The 23,789-nt window shown below is 33.6% G+C and overlaps 1 protein-coding gene across 1 annotated transcript in view; it reads left to right on the top strand.

Annotated features, from left to right (window-relative positions):
- The window catches only part of Invadolysin (leishmanolysin-like peptidase, invadolysin), a 210,228-nt gene that overhangs the window by 137,242 nt on the left and 49,197 nt on the right, over positions 1-23,789 (top strand). The gene's annotated exons all lie outside the window — the stretch shown is intronic.

Here is a 23,789-nt window from a genome sequence, read left to right as displayed (position 1 = left end):
GCTTCTGGTAAAAGTAGACGCTGATATCGCTAGAACACGGATGTGTGACGCTGATACTGTAGCATCGAAAGCGTATGTAGCATCAAGCTTCGTATTTCTTTTTACACTAATGCAAAGACGTTGCAGCCAAGATCTTATATAAAGTACTATACGATGGGCAAGAGAAACGCGAGGTGTCTCGAACGAAAGTGATTTATGCATCACACGATACTTCACGTAGAACCTTCACCACCACACGTTTATATTAGTATCGATCGGCTGAACGAAGCTTGATGTATACTTGCTACACACCATCCATAACTTGCTGATACTTGATACACTTGAAACAAGGATATTAGGAAATTGTTTACTTTATGTTATAGTTAGAAACTGAAATTGATACTTAGTAATCTTTTAAACAATTAAGCTTGTAGCATATTATGAAATATTATCAGTCTTTGATGTAATAACAAAAAAGAAAGAAGAAAATATACTTTTAAAAGAAGTTATAAAGGAAGATATTCCTTAAGAGTTTGAGAGCTTTTGATGCACGAATGACTATCTGAGAAACTTATTCAGTTGTATAATTTTTAATAGAACTTTACGATCGAAGACCATAGAAGAAAATATATTAAGATATAACAAAGAAATCTACTCTTATATTATTAAAAATTGTTTGTAATTGAATATGTATCTCTGTCATTCTTCTGGGTATTTTAAAATCATTATTTATCACACACGTAATTATATGATTTAGTGGATTTACTTGATCTTTATACTAAAATAATTCCCTTCAGCTATCAAATATCACGAAAATTAAAAGATAGTGAAGAATGAAGTTATATCTTTCTCACATAGTCCTCAATATTTTTTAAATATAAGATGAATTGCAATGATTGCTCGAATGAAAGGCGCTTAAATTATGCTCGTGCGAGTTATTTATATTGAAACTAACGTTATTTTGTGCATATAAATAACAAATCTCTCCATGAAATTATCATTTATTAATATTAATTATATAATGATATATTTATCGTTATTGCGAAAATGAAATGAAGATAATTTTAATGGGACAATAAAGTGAAAGATAAAATAATATTCTCACATCCAAAGTTGTTGACACAAATTCTTAAATAAAGTTGTGGGTATGTCGTGAACAGGACGTGTTCTGGGTGAGACGCGCTTTGCGTTGCTAGGAGTCGCAACGAAGTAACTTTTAACTTCCGGACCGGAAGTTCTGCAGTTGTTAAATGCCACCGTGGCACGGAGCATAACTTTCCGAGTAGTACTCCGTAAGTTTCTATCGTGTATTCAGCCTAGTTTCTCTAGCCTTGGACATGTATTCACAATATCTTAACTATGTCTGAATGGATATCTAGATCGAGGGTTGCATTATCTGTTTCATTCCCACTGATGCAATTAATATATTAAAATGTATCTCCAACCTGTTCCAAGATTTTCCAGCCAAACTTTATCACTTACTTATAGCTTAATATAGCTTGCAGCTTAATTTCTATATAATATGAATAGTAAGATTATACATATAAAGTAACAACGCGACATACAATATAGATTCGTGCAGAATACGTTACATTCAAAGAACTGCTGATAGTTTACTCTCAAATTTACAACTTATTAACACTAGAACTACAAATAGTTAACACGAAGATATTTCTATCTAAAACAGCCAAAATGGTCTTTAAAAAATATGTAATAATTGAATATTTTTATATTTATTGATTTATTACTTTCTTACAAAAGGAATTCAATGTTATGTGGTACATTTTTTATTAATCCATCTGGGACCGTGATCCCTAAACGAGAGTTGACACATTTATAAAATTATAGAACCAGTTATTTTGACTGGTATTTCTAGTATTAGCATCTAGCGCTCTAGCGATCGATCAGGAATTTTCCTGATAACTGATATCATCATATTGATTGATACGTAGTAGAAATATAAAAAACGTGTGGGAAGTTGTACAAAACGAGGAAACTAGTTAATTGGGGTTCAATAAACAGATTGTTGCATCCTGTTACACTTTAACAAGTACCAGTCATTTTGACTGATACAAAATTATTTTGCATTTGAATATATAAAAAAACAAAATAAAATTCATTATATTATTCTGTTAGTTATCATTGCGGAAAGAAAATATAACATGAGATAGGAATTTTAAAATCAAATTGTAAACCCAATCGATTTGACTGGTGTGGTAGTTCTAGTGTTAAAAACAAGATGTAACTTCGAGAGATAGGCATTTCATTAAACAAACTTAAACGTATCCAGTTACTTGTGCTCGAAAACAATTAGTTTAAAAGATATTTTACCTTGAATAATGCAAACTTCAACATGTAAAAGAAGTAATAAGTAGCGAAAGTATTACTACTTTCAAGCAAGAAGAAATGTAACTTTTGTATTTTTATAATTATAATATATTACATTCATTTCGCTTTTCCTATGTTTTACGGAATTAAGGTCAAAATATCTTTTAAACCAATTATTCTTAGACACAAGTAATTTAATGTTTCTGTACGAATACAAAGTAAAATTATGTAATCACGCAAGCGTATTTAACGACTCTTTATATTTTTCGTGCAAGATTCACGATAGTGCGCGTGAAATGAAATCTTTTCGTGCGTGTTCGTTTATACATATAAAATATATGTAGATCCATAACTTATATAAACAATGCTTATACGATACGAAGTGTCAACGTTATACATACTAAAATATTTAATTTCCGCCTACTTATAACACATTACCCATATTATATTGTACAAAATATTTTCTACGATCTTTTTTTCTTTTCTTCCGTTTAGAATTATACAATTTCTATAAGGCAGATTAAACGGTCGAAATTTTTTAATAAATTTAAAAATAAGCAAATTCCCGAAAAGTGAATGTCTTTGGTCCAGCGAACTAAAAATCTTCAACTAATTTAATGCATGTTCTTCAAATATGTTGAGTGTGGGGTTGTTATTGATTTATGCTAGTGCCACTTTGACAAATCAGAGATTGTAAATCATTAGTTAACATAAAACCATTCAACGTCGTACACAATGATAGAGCAAAGAACCTTACAACAAGTATAATAACATTTATTGATGCGCGATATAAGAAACTAAAAAGTAAACGCGTACTTTGGAACGTACAGTTTCTATTTTGTTACATTCATATCCTTTTAAGGATATACATCCACCATAGAAAGACCTATTCATTTAATTTCAAATACGCGCTAGTTTCTTTCATGTAACTTTCAACAGCACGTAGCTAACACGACCAACAAACGATGTACACCTTTAAGCTTACAGCTCTCATTGAAAGTGACCTTTTTCGACAACTCTTCAAACACATATATTCCACACTTCTCGTTAATAGAAAAGATTTTAAATTAACATATGTCATTATCAAACATTTGCCATCAGATGTCCTAAATGTGGATAACAAAAATAAAGTTTCATACTATGGAATATAGGAAATGTAATTTTCTTTAAGAAAACCACGTATATGTAGTATTTTTTTATGCTTAATACTTTATAGCATTTTTATTTATATTTTGTATTTTTAATTATCTTCATTTATTATTTAACATTTCTACCCAACAAATTGTTAGTCCATCATAACAGTCGAAGTATTTTCGCGCAAAATTTTACCAAGCAGTGTTCCTGAATTTTGTTAAAACATTGGCAAGAACATACTTTCACCGATACATATAAATGCGTTGCAAGTTAATTGAGAAAATGCAGCCAATTCCCCGTGAATTACGACGAGGCCGAATTTTCATTCTAGCTGCCCAGAAACTGTCGTCGGTAATTAATCGTGTTTTCTCGTTACCGATAATTAATCCCGTGTCGCTCGTATCGCAGCGAATAAAAAAAAAAAGATAGAAAAAGGAAGGAAAGAGGGGAGAAGAGAGGACAGAATTAACCGATTAAGCCGGATCTATCGATATCGACTGAATTCAACCATTCGACGTACTCTCTCGGGAGATCAGCTATGGTGTCCAATCGAATAGAAAGCGTTAAAATTTCCGTCGACGACGAAAAACTTGGGCACGCGCCAGATGAACCGCACTATCTGCATGTGTAGGGTCGTTTCACAACTGACATACTCTTATTCAATTTGCCATCCACTCATGACCGTCCGCGATATTTGGAAAAGGTTTCCTTCATTGGAATGGATCTACGCCAAATGTTTGTATCTGATCAGAACAGATACATATATTTAAAAGTATCGATGTGTGTATAGGCAACTGTGAATGGGTCTTCATATTTTGTAAATTGGTACCGACGATAGAAAACGGTGGTTATTGAGTGTAAAAACGAATGTGAAAGGAGCTTTATGCTTAACGTTCAAGTTTAGCTATTGCGAACTTTTAAAACACAAGATTTTTAAAACATTTCGGCTTATTGAATTGAAATCATCAAAAAACACTTCGATTTATTAAATCGAAATGGTACTTGAAGTACATCATGATAGTTAAGAAATGTATCTCATGAAAACTATCCCAAGTAATCAGAAATAATTGGAAGTTTTTAAAAGAGCAACTTATACAACAGGATCAAAGAATTAGACGAAACTGAAAGTGTATAATTAGCTCATAGAATATTATCTTGTTCGTTCTATTTTCAAGACCTAACATTGTCAAATTTTCATTTATCTGAATTACGTCTATCTCCATCTACGAAACAATGTCATCCGGTTGACATCTGATTAAATTCCCGTGATTCTATCGTCGGCCAATACATCAGCTAATGGTTTGTACCATTAGCCGTCACCGACTCGCGAAACAAAGCTGTCATAAACTGTCTCTCCTTGGGAGGTATTCTCGAAATTTCAACGCCGTCACGTCGCTGTCACGTCGCTGTTATCTTCAACCGCAACATCTTAAAATACTTATTTGATATTTTGTCCTAAAGGCTTCTACTTGCATTAGATTCGTGACAGGAAATTTTCTCCCCTCCTTTACAACGTTCGTCAATAGAACTAAAATGAAATCAATTATTATTATTATTATTATTATTATTATTATTATGAGTAGTAGTAGTAGTAGTAGTAGTAGTAGTAGTAGTAGTAGTAGTAGTAGTAGTAGTAGTAGTAGTAGTAGTAGTAGTAGTATATTTTATTTTAACCCCGCGACCATAAAAGAAACTCGGGTTACAATAAAAATAATCTCTCTATCGTCATGCACGTTCTGCGCTTAACCATCTCCATACTTATCCATCCTTTCACACACACGACCTCATTTTACCCTTATTTTACTATTCCTTGTCTACCGACTGCCATCTAACTCTTAACTATTATATATGTCTATTATCTATTGCATAAATCTTTACCTACTTGGCTAGATAGCGCCTTTCTCTTCACTTTTTCCTTTTTCTTTTTTCCCAATTTTCTCACCCAGTCTGCAACCCTACATTCTCCTCCCTCATTCACTTCTCTGCTACTCTGGCCCCTCGTTTCTAATTTGCTATACTCTTTTGTCGTGTACTCCAGATTTAAACGAAATCAACTATTAAATCAATTTGGAGCGGGTAAATGTACTATTAGAACGCAACCATAATTTATGAATCGTTATTACCAGCACATTATCACTCTTTCTTCGAACCTTTGTTCCTACCGTGAATTATTTTTATTCATTATGCGGTCGTACATTAATATCGCGCGAACAAGAATAAACTATGTGCAGTTAGAGTACCGCATTAAGGGCGGTATACCAATTTATTATTTTCCACTTTAAAAGTAATGCCTACTACGGAGAAGCGCTTAACTCCTGCTTGAGATGCAAGAGAAGTGCGGCGTGCACCCTTGGTATTCACCAACTTTCACGCTAATATCAGCCCGGACGATGTATAGTCTTTGGCGTAAATTACACGTAATGAAATTTTGCAAGGAAATAAAGGGGTCGCGTAATCTTCGATTCTCGCGGCCACCGTGAAGGTAACGACGTGTAATTTTTCATTTCCATACATAAGATGTAAACTGGGATCTTTAGAAGATCTAGGACATATTGTATTATATATCGTAACATATATTTTGCATATAAAAATATAGCTTAGTATAAGTATAAATGTATAGCATAAAAGTATAATGCAATGCCGATTTTGAAAAATAACTTGAAAATTTGTTCCCATATATGCCAAAACAAAAACGATTATTCGCATATAAAATTACATTTGTTTCAGATTATTCAATCGTTTTTATTTCAACGTCTATTTTAATTCGATACGTTACTTTAAATTATCATTTATCCCAACCTCTTATAAGTGACATTTATTCGATGTCATTCTTAACGTTTTTATTTCACAATTCCCAATCAGTTCAAGACTACACCGATCTAAATTTACGTTTGCATTTCGACAATTCCGATGCACTTATGTATCTCGAAACTAAAATTCCCACGAGAAAGAGAAAGAGAGATCGAAACACAGATTGTGGTAATTAGGCGTAGCTCACACTTTCGCGTCATTTTAATCTTCTTAATGTCACATCTACTTCAAATTGATTTCACATTTCCCTTCAAAATTGCCGACCAATTAAAAGTTATTTCGATCACAGATTACAGAAATCCAAACTTACACGCACAATTTGGACAATTCCGATGCATCTATCTTGAAACTCATAGGAAATAGAGATAAAGTGATAGATGGGGTAGGGTAATTGAAGGAAGTTCGCAGTTTCCTATCAAGTTTTCAGGGTATTACGTAGGCACGTCAAATATCAACAGAGACTGAGACGCAGTCTGGGGTCACTGTCGTTAACCGTTCATAAAATATTAACGTTGCTGGCGTTCTTTTCAAAGCCGTGGTAGGCCTTCACGATGGAAACACAGGCATGCGATTTCGACTCGTCTCAAGCATCAAAGGATCGTTCTAATTGGCCGTTTACATTCGCGCGTGTAAATTGTACATTGACCATCGTAGCTCTCATTCCTCGCCAGGTTACACGGTCTCTAACCCCACGTCGCGTCGTCCACTTGTGCTCTCTCCTAGCTTTCGTTTTGGTCAATGTTTGCCCTGGCGCAATGGTAACGCTCTGCAACCGTACGGTTTGGGTGGGAATGCCCCCAAGCGGCATCTCGTAAATTCAGCGGCTGTACTCCGTGATCGTAAATTAACCATAATATTCATATGTGCTTATCGGTACTGTTAATTACATCGCATATGTTTGCCACTGTTCAGAACGGCTAATGCATTATATCATGCATCGTAACTTGCGGCGTTATTTCGGCATTGCTTTTTTCTTCGTGGCACAGTACGGATTTTTGCTATGATATGATAACAACTTGATTATTTGTAGTCACATATTTCCAAATGGCATAATTATTTTATAGAAAAGCCGATGAACCGCTTTTATACATTTTATATATAAATTGGACTGCAGATGTTTATGCATTTATTGGAAATATTAAAATTGCACAAATTCACAGAACGCGTATAATATACAAAATATATCAAATATCCAAAGAATGATACACGTTATAATATTTAGAGAGTGAAATACATCTCTCCTTGTGTTCCATTTCCTTAGTTGTGTTTTATAATACTGTACGTTTGCGTGAACATCCGTAGCATACTAGTCACCATTTATTTAATCTATGTATTGTAGGATTGAGTGATAAGTTTGTTCAGTTTTCATTAATACATATTTCGAAGAATCTTATAAAAATTGTTTCAAGAATTTAAAGATACAAATTTTTTAATTCTTTTTTTTTTTGTGGAAAATGCAATATTCATGGAAAGAAATGAGACAAATAAGTTACTCCTTAATTATATATGGATTTTATATGAAATTAATAACAGTTGATGTAATCTTTCGAGGGAATGTAAACGAGCTAATTGCTCAACCTAGTATAATGTACATAAAATGGAATTACCTGTGAAATACAATGTTTAAGAATGGCACGACAGTTTAATAAATCGTCATCTCTCTGGGATTATTTACATTAATAATGACATGATTAACAAGATCAGATTGACCATAGCACGATAGAATACCTGAGTAAAGAGATTACGGTGTCTTAGAGCCGATTATGTGTACATTTAATTAAAAATTTAATCGAATTTTAAGACAATTTGTAATTCTGTTAATTAGACGTGCGTGTATATATTACACACGTATTATATATTACAAATATTACAAATTATATATATTACAAACTGTTACGTCGACCGACTCTCTACCTAGACCAGGCCACATACCGCGGGCAGGCTGGCAACCAGATGTCCGCACGTCCTCACGGCGTACCCTCAATAGCCTTAAGGCCCCATCATAACTCAGTTTTCTCACGTATGATGCTTCCCACTCGCCACTTTCTTTCAGGGACAGTTAGCCCCTTCCTTACCCACCAACCTCGAAAATTAATTTTCCTGAATCTTCCTGTAGTAAACAATAAACTATTAGAAAATGAATTACTAAAGAGATGTTTGTTCGGTCTGAAAGACCTTAGCTAGAATTTGCTAAGATTTATGATGGGTCCTTAAGGCTATTGCCAGCCTGCCCGCGGTATGTGGCCTGGTCTAGGTAGAGAGTCGGCCGACGTAACATCCTCCCCCCGTTAAGAGGATACCGATCAAAAGTTCTGTAAAAGAGAAATTAATTGGATGTCCCATCCAATTCCTTTTTGATTTCTGATTATCCGTATTCCGCTGAATCGGGCTCGCTCGGTAGTGTAACGAGCCGCTTGGCATCTCGATCTAAGATGTTCGTTGCTGCATGAACTGCAGCCGTCCGCATGATGTCGTTGTCCCCACGGTGAGGTTGGTGCCGTGACCGAAGGACCGTTGCGTTGAGGGCATGTTGTTTCCCTCGTAATCTAGATCGCCGTCGTCCTCGTCATTGCCGAGAGATTTCCAATTGAAGTTCACGACCCAAGAAGTGTCGTGGACCATCTCGCCTCTGGAAGTGTCCTTAAACACCTCGGCCCAGGAAGTGTCATTGAACGGAACTCCGGCGGTGCTTGGTACAAATTCATCAAACACGGCGCGGAGTTTTGCGGTTTGGCTCTTATCCCTGATTAAGCCGTGATGTGGCAGGTAGTAACTGTTGTCTGAGGGGTGATCTGTCTTGGGAATGTGAAAGATGCCTGTAGTTGGTTGGGAGACTGGGCTCTCCCCGATGACCCGCCCGAACCGCACTCTCTTGATGATGATCCTTTGTGGAGAAGGAGCGTTGGGCGTCGTGATTGGGACTTGTTTTGACATTGTAGAGTGTAGCGGCGTTGTCGCAGCCAAGGGTGACTTCAGGGAGAAGTTTGTGGTCCGAGAATTATTCGGTACAACGATCTGCGAACTCAGTAGAGAAACGTTGAGATCCGATGGAATACTCTGTAAATTACCGATGCCAATCGAGTGATTAGTCACGGTAGTAATAATGCGGAAATTATTCTGATTCGGACCAATTGCAGGTGTGGCCTATCTCTGAGGTAGCGAAGGTGAAGTCTTCACATTATGTCTAGGAGAATGACTGTCCAATGTAATGTTCTTAATCTCAGGTGGTACAGGTGACGTGATGTAAGAGAGAGTGTTGATCGAGGTAAGACTGCTCCTGGACGGTTTAATCATAGTGGATTTCGAAGCCTTTACAGTAGGTTTCGAAACGATGTTAACCTTGTCGTTCTGGATGGGACTTAACTCGTTACTATCTCGGTTGTGAACTACGGTTAAAGAGTCATGAACGTTCTGTAACAGATTAAAGGAGTTCAATGTCTGAGACGGCTTGTCGCCAGGTGAGGTTTTGTCTTTCTCCTGGTCTAGAGGATCATTGGAGGCTGATAGATTCCAGGTGGTTTGTGGCGTTGAACTTGATTGTCGTCAAGTCGCGTGTAGGTGCCGAGCTGCGGATGTCATGTAATGAGTTGCGCGTGTCATGCGACGAGATCGAAGGTAAATTTAATAGGATATTTTCCGTCGGCGGAGTATGAACGTTGTTGTTGCTATTTAAATTATTGTTACTTCCCTGCAAGCTGGTAGGCGTGTTGCTGCTGCATTCCGGTGGTTGTGAATTCGCTATGTTCTTGGGAACTCCGGTTGAGGAAGGATTGATCGCGGCGTCGATTGGCTAATCGTAACGGGAATTTACGACTCCCGTTGACGTGCTTCCTCGCGATCGCGCTTCTCCGCGAGTGAACGAAACACAAACATTAGATATAATATATCTATAGATTTAAAGGAGTCGATATAGGAAAGTAGTTATAGTCAGCGAGTGGTCAGCCCGAACAGCGTGGCGGATAGCTAAACATAAAGATCTACTGTCAATGCTTTCTATCATATCGCAGAAAATGGCAACAAGAAAGTGACCGAACAATACAATAATATGTCGAGTGATGTTGTATTAAAAATATAAAGAACTTCTGAAGTTATGAAATCTTTAAAATTGTTTTTAAACTTTTAATTTCTGAGTCTTACATCGTAAGAAAGATAGAAGGATATTAATAATCGTTGGTCGTTGCGTACCTGATGATCGATACATGTATAAAATAATGTATCTGTTCAAAATAGAATTTCTCCTAGTTGAGAATAGAACTGGACTTGGTAGAAATTGCACTGCTTTTCCAACTACTCATAACTCTCTTCCAACCCTTGAAACCGACTTCAACGCCTTTCAGGTCAGTAATGAACGAAACTTTCATATTGCTTTTTTAAGCAATACTTTAACTCCTGTTAAACTTCGTAATGAACTTTGGTGATCGCTTTGTCTCGTGGACGTTCTTTTAGATATTAAGATATTTTTAAAGACAGTAAAGTTATGCAAGTTTGTAGTTCTCCAACTGTATAGATACACAGTTTTTTAAATATTAATAATAATAAGTAAGGAATTAATTAATTGCGAATTATGTTATATACTTTCTGATATGAATGTGTTTTTTCCAATGTTTTTTTTTTTTTTTTGCTATATACAGCTAAACACTTTTTATATAACGTTAAGTACTAAATTAACTATGGTATTAAAAAATAAATTTGGCCTTCCTATGAATCAAAGGTCATGAGTTTGAAAGAATTTGTATTTTAAATAGAAAAATATTACATAAATTGCTAACAAATTTTATTGTATTTTATATTATTGAAAAAATGTATTTAACTGACATTAACGTTTCCTCTTAACTTAATTTATTATTATAATATCATTAATATCAATACATATTTTATTTCACAAATAAAATCTTATTCTTTTTCTCAAAGTAAGTGAACCTAATGATAACGATGAAAATATACATATATATATACTATGTCTGAAACAAACTTAGAAAATATTTATCAAGTTTCAAGTCCTTTATCCGTGTGGAAATTTACTACAGAGATTTTTGTTGTGGTTCATATTATAATTGTCGATAGAGATAGATCCGTCAATGTAGTTAATTGAAAAGAATATTTGTCCATTTAAACAATATAATTATTGGAAAGGTTTCCAATCTATTCTAAAACACATGTAATACGTATTCCATTTGCAAATAAGTTATTTTTATCTTCTATTAAAACCCATTAACAATGTCATTTAGTGTTACAATCATGCATGATGAGAGTCGAATCCCGTTAATTATCGTAATTGCAATAATTAATCCGGCTCATTTCCAACTGTTTTTGATTAATTCCTTGCTCTTGTACGCAGTCGTTTATTCCATCTGGTGCGTATAAACGTGCTTTGAAATTGGCCAGTTAAAAGCGCAGCAAATCAGATTGCATTTTATTGAAACATTACATGCATTCGCTTTCAATTTAACAAAAATCTCTGTAGTAAATTTCCGCACGGATAAAGGACTTAAAACTTGATAAATATTTTCTAAGTTTGTTTCAGACATATTCTATATATATGTATATTTTCGTCGCAATCATTAAGTTCACTTATTTTCAGAAAAAGAATAAGATTTTGTTTGTGAAATAAAATATGTATTGATATTAATGATATTATAATTACGTAGCAATTTTAATGATTAAATATACAGTACTTGCACAAATGTTAAAATTGTTAAATAAATTACAAATTAAATTTAAAGTATAGCCAAGTACAATTCAAGTTTCTCTGTATCTCGAAATTTAGAATAATTATAATAATGTGAAAAATGACTTTACGTACGTGGAACAATCGAATGAGATTTCAGAAATGTTGAAAGTGATCTTGATGATTTTAATGATCAAGAATACAATTTCCTGATAATATATAAAAATTCAATAAATTTCATGCAGTATAACAGCACTTGAACACGTTTGTCGAAATTATATTTAATTGCTATTCAGTTACTAAACTTTCATTTCTTTAATATAAAATTTCTGTAGGGAATTAAACCCACACACGTCTATTTACAACGTTGTATTGCAGGAGTATTGACAGAAACAAGCAAACCATTCAGTCGTGCAATGAAATTGAAATATTAAATAAAGCCTTGTATAAATGTCATGGAACTCACTTTGTGAATTCTCGTATTGCGTTACTCATTACTTTTTATAATCGTCGCTTTGACCACCACATTCGCAAGCCAACTTACATAAAACATTCATAAAAATCGAATCAAAGTGTCATATGTAGATCAGTATGAGTATAGCATCTAGTAACATACTAATTATATCTATTTTCGCTGCATTGTATCTTAAATAATAGAAATACAAATGATTTTTTAAAATGGGGAAAATTCTGTTTCATGCGTAGTGCAAATACAGTGCGACGCATGATATCGTTTTGAGGACGTCATTATGTACTCCTTTAGCCGAAGATAGAAGTAGACGAGACTCATATAATGGCCGATCACATAGCGTACATGCCAGTGCACGTGATTCTCATGCTATTCAACTTGACTTTTGCAATGTATGTACTTTCACCGCATTGAGGCAAAGGTGTCCTAGAAAGCACGGAAAGGTGTCACGAGTTACGAAAGCAAGAGTAATGTTTCTAATACAATATGAATGGAAACATTTGTAATGTAAATTGATCGTTCTCATCTCCTTTCTATTAATACATTGAAATATCAGTCTAATAATCAGTGGAGATAATTTAACCTATCAGTTGAATCGTCAATTTTTTTAAACAACAATTCTTTAATTTGTGGATCTCCTATTCTTAAAAATAAAAATAATTAACAATTTTTAAAAATTAAAAACGTGTCGTTACAAAAGTTCAACTAGGATATTTAATTTAGATTCAAAGTAAAAGAGAAAAAATAGAATTATTTTAGAAAATATCATAGAAAAATATATTTGGGTTGACAATTATTTGAAAAAGATGGTTAAGAAAGACAGTCGAGTTATATTTAAGCGTAAAAGGCACTATTGTTTCTAAATAACGGTAATTTAGCATTTAGCCCCTCTACTTGCTCCTTCAATTTTATTATAAAACGAAGTATAAGAAGTTGAGAAGTAAGTCAAGATGAAGAAAAAAAGTCACGTAGACTAAAACTTGACTGTTAAAAAAGTACTTAACACATTTTTCATACTAAAACTATTCTGAATATGATGCATGAAACATGATATTTCCTAGTTATTTTCATTTTCAAAATTATGAAATTATTTTTAAATTATTGTTATTATTATAAATCGAGCCACTGTATTAAACTCAGATTAATTATCGTATAATTAATGCGGTTGTTACACCACTACAGAAAGCTCTGTGAATCCCACTGATGACTGTGAATGAGTATCTGTGCGACAGAGTTTAACCATATAACGTGAAACCTCGAACCTCGTGGCTGTATCCGGTGGTTAGGGAATAACTTTACCTTGTAACGATCTACGCTGTAATCGTCACGATAATGATGAGGTGACATGCCCGGAACTTAACGATCATGTAAACGTGTGACCACATTATCAAACGTCGGGTTTTAAATATCCGGATTGTGTTCTTGAATCGAGAAGTCGAAACGATGAATGATATAAGCAGAAAGTCTGAAGATAAATAAATTCAATTAATTCTACACATTTGTTTATTCCCGTGTTATTATTTCTTCTCCCTTTAAATCTATAAAATAGTAAACACCAAAAATTCATAGCAAGAAAATTAACAGAAATACGCTTTTCATTTTATTGGAAATGTTCACTTGAAACGTCTATGCCATTTACCATTTCAACTCAAATTTCCAAGAGAATGGCGTTACATCGCGAAAATCAAGAATGTTGATAGCCTCTATTGATCATAGTAATCCTTTCTTCTTTCGCATACGAGAACGATATAAGGAAAATACATTCTGACAAGAAGGTGGAAGAGTCAATTTTTCACGATAGAGTGATACTAGGGAAGGCACGTTCTTCTCGGCAAAGGTGAATTCGCATAAGTCGGTATGCGAAAAAGTGATGTGCAGGACTGCATGTTTTTGAGGATGGATTTTCTAGACAAATGGAGGCGCGGCCTGCCGGGGATTTACCATTCAGCCAGCACGGAGAACGTTCGACAGGGCATGAAGAAAGAAAGATACAATGCATAAGAATCAAATTGAGCGCGAATATCGATCATGTCAGTATCATGGAAATAAGAATTAAAATACGAAATATCTGAAGATACAGTGGCTACGAAAAGTATTGGCATTGCATTTATTCTATCGTTTACTAATTAATTTTCCAGTATTCTCAAATAACTATAAAAATTTGACACTACGAAAATGAAATGTGAAGCATGTCTTCGACTTTATTGAAAAGACATAACAATATTAAAATTGTATTAAACATTGAAACGGACGGATGATTGAATGGATGCGTTTTGTAAGACACAGCGTTTATAAACGATATGTATTTTCTCTACCAGTTCATATGAATGGATTTAAATATATTTGGCATTTGCTCTTATTAAAACATTACGCTGATGAAAAATAAATAGTCGATAATAATCCGGGATTTTAAACTTTCATAATTCCGATGTATTTTATCTTTTATTTGAAGAATGTGAAATTGAATTTATTAAACAATATTTTCATTTAATTAAACATCATTCATTATAAACAATGCATTTTTGTCCATAAAATATGAGATTAAGAAAGGTCTGCTATTTTGAATTTAATTAATTTAACTTAATTATTTAATTTAATTAATTTCATTAAAAAAAATTGTATAATAATTGCCGTAACTTCTGCTTAGAAATTATGAATATTTCTCTGACTAGCTGTACGTGTGTTTTAATATATTCTTGTATTTCTATAATCTATACGTGTATATATCTAACATGCATATTATTACATACATATGTATGTACTACGTATTATCTACAATATAAAACTGTGTTAATTAGACTTTAAACTTAATTAAATGGCCCTTTCACTGATTTCCAATTATATTATGGAATCATATCCTATTATTATACGCAAGTTGTTATAGCTGTGTAATTACCGTGTACATTATGTAAGCGGTATAATGAGTATTCAAGTACGTCTTTAGTGTCTACATACGACGTAATATTATTTGAAATAGATGAAAATGTTCTCGTTGCATGTAAATATTCTACGTTCTACGTAAACTTATTCGAAGTATCGCGTGATAAATGCTGCGTTTGATTCTCTCTTCAATGATTTACGCAAGAATAGCATGCAGCCTTCCATCGTCAATCTAATAAACGATATATCGTCTGGCCTGTCAAAATTATCGAATGGAATTATTAATCGTCGGCCTGTCATCTCTGGTACGTTACATTGATAGACATCTTGACGTGCTACATCATTTTGCGCTGTATTCAGATACACTATCGAAGTTTAACATACATCTTACGGAAATGGGTCTAGGTAACTATAGAATGTCCTTCTGATCATATGTATAAATGTATAATTACACGTACAATTTGTACGTCTGGCCATGTTATGTCTCATACTAGTCATATTGCTTGAATTCGAGCACGTGGTTCTTATGATTTTAAGTTTACTCAAGCTGCTCCAAGTTCTTTGTAATGGCTATAAATTATTTGAAGTTATACAAATGTATTAAAAATGACATTCAATAATATATAATTAAAATTATTATACTAGTTTAAATCATGTTATTATATTATTTATTATATTATATTATTATTGCACTATTATATTATACTAGTTTAAATCATGTACAAGTTAAACGTTTATTCGTATCGATAACATAAAGCTTCGTTCATACTGGTCAAACTCAACGTCATGATCCATGTGAACTTGTTAATCACTTACTTAGGAAACAACTTATTACAAGAATTATAGAAACAAACAGCGATAGAAAGATTCATGAAATTATGCGATGAAGATTCATGAAACTTGACAAATTGATAATGTTTCTGATATTTCTGATACATGGAAAGAAAGTGTCATCAACAGAAGATCTCAATAATATAAGAGCTCTTCGATATTGTGTGATAACACGTGTCTAATCATACATCGTATTTACATATAGTGCAAGAAATACACAAAAAATTAATAAAATAAGCTTTTATTACATTATTGATAAAATTTTCTAAATCGATAATGGTGATCGAACGTATAAACGTATACCAAGACCTAGTTATTAGGTAGTGTCAGAGCTTTTACGCGCGGACATGCGTTTCATATCTTGATGGTATCTTTCGCCGGTTTATAGCTGACTGGTAGAGATCGCGGTCGGCCTAGGACCCTCATAACGCTAAAATCCATGGTCTCTGCTAGGGAAGAACTCGACGGGGTGCATGATATTTTATGACAAGGTGTAAAATATATGCATACGATACGTAACAGTAGACGTAGTCTCGTAAAAAGAGAAAAACGAGTTACAGGATGAGGCAGAGTGGTCGACCTAGAAAACCTTGCCATCTACCATGCGAAATTGAAGCGTTGAAATAATAAAGATGAGAAGTATCGTTATGCAGATCTACAATTACACATATACATTGTTTCATAAGTATATGGACAGCTTGCTTCATTTATATTAACGATGCACGAATATTAGTAAAATATATGAATTAATGGCAAACTAACGATCAAACGCAATATTTTCTTGCGTAACCGACACATATACCTTCATCGTTTAATTAATTAACAATTTACTAAATTACGTATTGCGTATTACATCAAATGCGAATGAGTCAATATTATTAATGTATTTCAACATAATACATAAAATCGTGACCTGAAAAATAACAGAACGATCAGCAATTCGCATTTTCCATTATCGATATAAAATATTATTGGAGAACACGGTGTAAATATTATACAACCGATGATAATCAACTTTCATTAATTCTATTATTGTAATCGTTTTAATTCAGCGTTATTTACTGTTCGATTCCAATATTAACGGTCGAAGTATTTCACAATAACGGTTTTGTATATCTAAACACGACAGTTAGAGAGAACAGATTGATACAGGTTAGCACAATGGACTGTTCTCTGCAAAATATATAGTTTTTCTCTGCTTTTTTCTTTTTCCTTTTTTCTTCTTTTTTTTTTTTTTTTTTTTTTTTAAAGGGCAACAAGCGACTGTTCCATTATTGACGTTCGGCAGATAGAGGCAGAGGCGGCGTGCCCTCGGTTTTCGTTGCGGAAGTGCAGTAAACGTCGATAATGGGCGTGCATCGATCAACGTCCCTTGATCCTTTTTAATGCTAACCCTCGACGAGCAAACGGGCGAAATATCACACGACTGGCGCACATGTCGCGCACGAAATTAATGCACGCGATATCGCGCCCGAGCAAGCGTTCATTTGTCAGAATTTATATATATGCGTGTAAAAATCACGGAAGTTTCGAACGAACAGTCACCGGGCGCAGTTTGCTTCGAGTCGAGTCAGCGAAATCGCCGTTACAGACACCTGCGCCAGAATCGAGCGTGTTCCTACTATGTACGTACATACGAGCTACTGCTGAATATTCATTCTAACAACCGTACGCCTAGCAACTTACATACTTCGATAATTAAATAAGCCAACGAATTGCATTTCGTTAGAATTCTTTATAAATCTCGGTGTCGTATTTCTCGATGTCGATTTCGTAAAGTTGAACGAACGTCGGTGCGATCGAATGACGACTGATTTGATGACTAGTGTGTTCCAACTTGGTTTTCCATACTATGACAAACATATAAATCTTCTTGATATTTTCCGACGTCCATCTGCAAAATCAAACGAATCAACATTCGATGGAGTGATGACTGATTTAGCAAGTTACTTATAGTTTCGAATTAGTTTCGTGTACTATGACGGACAAAAATCTACTGCTCTAACGATATGTGATCCATCAAATTAGACGAATATCATTGGATTGAACGACGACCGATTTAACGAGTTATTCGCTGTTTTACCTTAGTTCTTTCTAAAACTATAATAAACAAAAGTCTGCTTATCCTATATATTTCGAAGCTGATCCCTAAAGTTAGACGAACGTCGATATAATGACTGATTTATCGTGGCAATCGTGGCTCCGAATGAAATTTGCCAATTTCGTATCCTATGTTTGTATTTCAATTAAAATATTTTTATTAGTGATTGAAAGGGACGATAAACGGCATTATTTAACATTAATTCCGAGGACGTTATATAATATTACTAAATGCCAAATACATTCGTTTAATACTAAATATATCAGTATTTCTCGGAATGATGGGGCAATCGATGGTTGATATTTATTGTAAAATTGTTCAATTAATTCTCGATTCTGTGAAATTCACGAGGCAATGATTAAACTCAATAATTAACAAACAGCAAACTAATAGCTTACGCTAATGATGAAGGAATAGAGTTACAGTTTCGACACAAAACTATGTAAGCGCATCTCTTGTATTGAAGGAATTAACCTATGTACATCAATGAACTACGAATTATAGCGCTACAAAGAGAACGCATAATTCACGCAACCTCGCACCAGTCTTTAGTTAATACCGTCAATAATTAGTGATCCTGTTTCCCTAAATTGCCTATTGATTTTGACACGAATTCATACGCAATCAAGACAATCATTGTATATTCAGATGTTTTAGTTCTCTCTAGTGAGTAATTACAAGGTTGTACAATTACGTAAGGTAGAATTATTTCAAACTATATTTTTAATTTAAATTAGCTCGTTACTGTATCATATACACTTTATAACGCCACTAGTACATACTCGTTAACTGTACCTTAAATTTATTACAATAGAATATAATGATAAAATGAATATCGTAATAACGAAACATAGCTTGGCAATTTCTTAGACATCATGGAGATTTGATACCAAATCGGTGCTCGTGTAAGATGATTCTATGCCATTTTATTTCATGTACGGTATATGAAGAACAAGAACATATAAATCGCGTTTTCCACGTCGATTAATGCAGTTAATTGAAGAAATAAATTTCAGCGTAGTTTATTGTCGCCAGGTCAAATATTAAAATGTAAATTGCGAATGGTTGTGGATGGAAACGTTGGTTGTAGGCACAACCTCCCTAACGGATATTTTTACCGCGAAATAAATCAGAGTTATTGTTTTCTGGAGAGCTTGCAAACTCAAGCGGATACACACCCCTTCACGAATTGCTCTGCTAATGAGTTTCTGTACTACGTGAAAACATTTTTTGCTGATAATTAATTAAATCACGAACACCAACGGCAATATACGACGGGCACAGTTCGTTCTTCCGATTCCCCCGCGAAAATTAATATTTATGAAAAATTCTCCACTGCTTTGTTACTATACAGGTTTCTTTTTATTATTTTTTATTATGTCCGGTTACCGTATCTTATTGTAATAATACATACTCGCTATACCATGCGATTATCTTGGATTCGATTTACTCGTGGCATTCAAAGTACGTGCTAAAGTATTTGAAAACTTATAGAAATAACTTGTAGAACTATTTATAGGCTCGCAAAATTATTGCAACATAGAATATAGAATATGGAATATAGAATCTTATGAATATATTATGTATTATATGAAACATGTTAATATTTCATTGGTGTTATAACGAAACATAACTGTAACGATTATATTGGCCAAATTTAAAACGAATCTGAAATTGTACACGACAATTGCACATGTACATGTGTATTACAAGATATTTATTTGAAGCATATTTTAAAGCTGATAAATTTATTGATCAATTTCTCCTTTAAAAAAGTATTTTGATAAATATACTATATATATATATATGAGAGTATATTTTTTATCTACATTCTCATTGAATTTCAATTAATGGAAATCAATAACTATTCATTCGCGAACAAACAAACCTTCTGACGATAAATAGATTTGACATAATAATACTAACTAAAATGATGATTAACAAAATCGGAGATTCGGTAGCACGACGATGGCGGAATAAGTTCTCTTTAACATTGGCAAGCGTCCTTTACGTTGGTTTATGCGGCGATGTTTTACTTTTATTCGTATTTGATTCTGGCTGGTGATTCTCGAGACGTGGTCGCTCGTCCAGGATGCAAATGATGCACTCTCTAGAATTAAAGTGTCTGGTGCTACACCTGCAGCCGAATGCAACGATGTGGAAGGGACGATGCGGTACCCCTCTTTGGTGGACGAGTACATCCCGCACAGTTCAGACTCCCTTTCCGTTTCCCATTTGTTAAATTCCTCTTCTCTGTCGACCCTCTTTTTTTATTTTCTACAATGCTCGATGCTAGTACACGCTGTCCCGCTTATTGTTCATGCGTGTTGAAATATTCGATCTATATTTATTTCCTTTTGCTTTCCCCTCTGCAGTTTCATTTTTATTGTATTTTCGTTTGTACGAAAAGGAATACGCGTTAGGAACTAAATAGTTTTTTTTATTATTTTCATCTTTTTACCGTGTTTTGACATAGCATGTCAAAGTAGAAACGGATAGAACGAGTTTTCAGTTCGTTCAATTTATAGAACAATATTGTATAATTTCTTAGAACCGTAGCTACGCTCTAAAACGATATAACGCGTATATAAATAATAGAACACTCGTTAATTTTCAATATAAACTTTAACGAAATCGAATGAAATCCTTCAAACAGAGTATGATTTATTTTTATTTTTCGTATAACACACGTGATAATAAACTTCATTTTGTATCTACCTACGCACAATACATCCATTTACTTGTATTTGGCAGTACTAAAAATTTTAGTGGAAGTATTCAGAAAAATGAGAGAAAGGATTATTATCGCAGCATAAGGCTTTGAATATACCAGTTGTAAAGTAAGGAATGGTACACTGAACAAGTGATCGCTTCTAAACGTCTGCGGAAATCCGCTGATCGTGATAGATCTGTACATAACGTCCATAAACTTCCAGTACACTGTAAGGTTTATGGTCTCCCCTTAGCCCCACGAGACCTGCGCATCGCCCGCATTGCCTCTATCCTCATACAGCTGTAAATCACTACCGGATTCCTGATTCATTGGACATTCCCCGTATGCGGATTTTCACTGAGGTGCCTTAAACCGCTCTCGCAACTTAACTCGCGCTTATTTATTTTGTCCAATTTGCCAAAATACCGATATTTTTTTCCAGCTTTCTTCCTTTATTATTTATTCTCTCCTTCCCTATTTTATTTATTTTACTTGTGTTATTTATTTCATTTATTTTATGAAATGCATACAATACTTAAAGTAGAGCACTGATCATAATACACAAATTTTCGTTCTGATTCCATTTTTTTAATTATGCTTACAAAAACGTAAAATTGCATAAACATCCACTATGTAACTATTGGTGACTACTATAGGATATGTTTTCATTACATAGGCTTGTACAACAACTACATTGAATTAGTTTGCTATTGAGTACATCTGTTGATCAATGGAACCATTAGACTGCGGATTTTTATGCGCTTGGAAATTTGAAAGTGGAGAATCACAAAGAATGCACATGATATGAAAATATATATACAATATCCAAAGTATAGTGCTTCCAATAATACTTGGTAAGTAAAACGATTTTCTACCGACATATAAATTATAACCCTAAACTACTCGCAAGGTAATAATTTCCTAGAACATGAACGCGCTATTTCTATACGTATCACTTGTAATTGATATGTTAATTACGTAGCTTTCGTACTTGTATCTAGGTCAACCGGAATTGTAGGGTCTATCGGAATTAAACAAATAACGTTGTAACCAAGTCGTTAATACAACAGTCATACTAGATACTAGATATTACGGGCAATATTAGTTACTCAATGGTGATTATACAGATATAATGTTACTAACTAAACGGACATAGATGATTATGTCTGCGTCATAAAGCTTATCGATTCGCTATTGCTGAATGCTATCTATGTACTCTGAATCGCTTCAATAGATTACGAGGAAGATGATAAGCTTCTGACACTGATATAAAATTATAACAATGAATCATTAAAATAATACAATACGGATGTAATACTTCTACGGATACTATTTAGAACAAGCCTACTTTTGCAGTAGTATTAATCGATATTAACCGTACAATATATATGGTTCTTAATTCTTTTAGTATGTTGCACTGTCATAGTATGTTGTTTAGTATGTATAATTAGTATCAGTAGTAGTAGTATGTGTACATTGAATTAACAAATTTGTATGAAGCTTTTATTTGCTTCATTTACATATATTGTTTAATTTCATTGATTTAATTTCAAATTATTTGCTTTGTAAAAAAAAATATCATTTACATGGAATATACATTATAAGGGAAATTGTATGATTTCTACTTCGCTGTACTTCTTTTGTAGATTTTGGATTTCAGAGATTTAATTCACTTACCTTTATTTTTCTTTTCAAAGTAGAAGTAAAATATGAGAATGGAAGAAAAAGGCAGACTGCGGCCAACTAAAATCGAACCCGGCAACGCTCATATCTTCCACGACGGTTAACCACATTTTAATGCACTCCACCAAGATTCCACGACACAAAAATATTATCGCTTTTATGTTAGAATTTAATGGAGTATGAAGTAACGAGTAAAAATGTATTCAGTTTTATTACTAGGTTATATAACACGAAGTAGTATATGTTCTATGGAATCTTTTAATACAAAAAACTAGGATATTCAGTACATTTAGTGATGTAATTTCAGAAAGTTATGAAGGTAAACCGAAAATTTCACAATCAAAAAACTATTAGCGTAAGTCAGTCTATTACCCGTAATGAACTTTATATTTAACATATATCTCTGGTACTTACAAAACATTATATGATTCCAAGAAAGTGAATCTATTCATAGAATGTAAACTTTATTTATTATATATATTTTTTACTTGATATTACGAAATGAAACTATTATATAATAATCACAAATTATTATAACGACTGAAAGATAGAAAATGATACAATATTAAACATTAGAAAATTACTCGTAAAATTATGTATTTTTACTGTAATTAAATTATAATTCTTATTACTAATTATAATTTTTTAATCATGAAACTCTTGTTAATTACAATTTCACGTACTTATCTCGTTTTACATCATTTTGGTTGCCACATAAATTCAATAATACATATACATTACGCACGATCTCGTTTACCTCCTATTCATGGAAGCCTCATTGCACTTAATTGATCTCCCAATTACTCCACATTTGCATTCGATGGAACGAGTGACACTGTTTTCAGCTTCCTAACTCTCAAATACAACTCTCGTTCGCTGATGTCTGATTCAAACGCATCGACCGCCATTCTGCGAATTACGATGTCATCATTATCGGTATTTCAACGCGCTAGTGACAGAGATGTATGTGGACAAATATCTTCCTCTTTCACGTTGCATAATTATTGTCCTCGTTACAGATAAGCAAAAATTGTACCGTCTAGTTAGAAATGCTCCATATTCGTTGAAACGCCGTGGGAAATTAAAATACATTGCATTACATAGGATAAATCAGTAAAAAATACCACCTGAGATAACTAACTTACTAAATCTATTGACTTTATCAAAAAATATTTGAAGTGAAATTTGCTGT

The sequence above is a fragment of the Bombus fervidus genome, chromosome 6 (assembly GCF_041682495.2).
Source record: "Bombus fervidus isolate BK054 chromosome 6, iyBomFerv1, whole genome shotgun sequence".
Lineage (NCBI taxonomy): Eukaryota > Metazoa > Arthropoda > Insecta > Hymenoptera > Apidae > Bombus > Bombus fervidus.
This window is presented reverse-complemented; position numbering and strand designations above follow the sequence as displayed.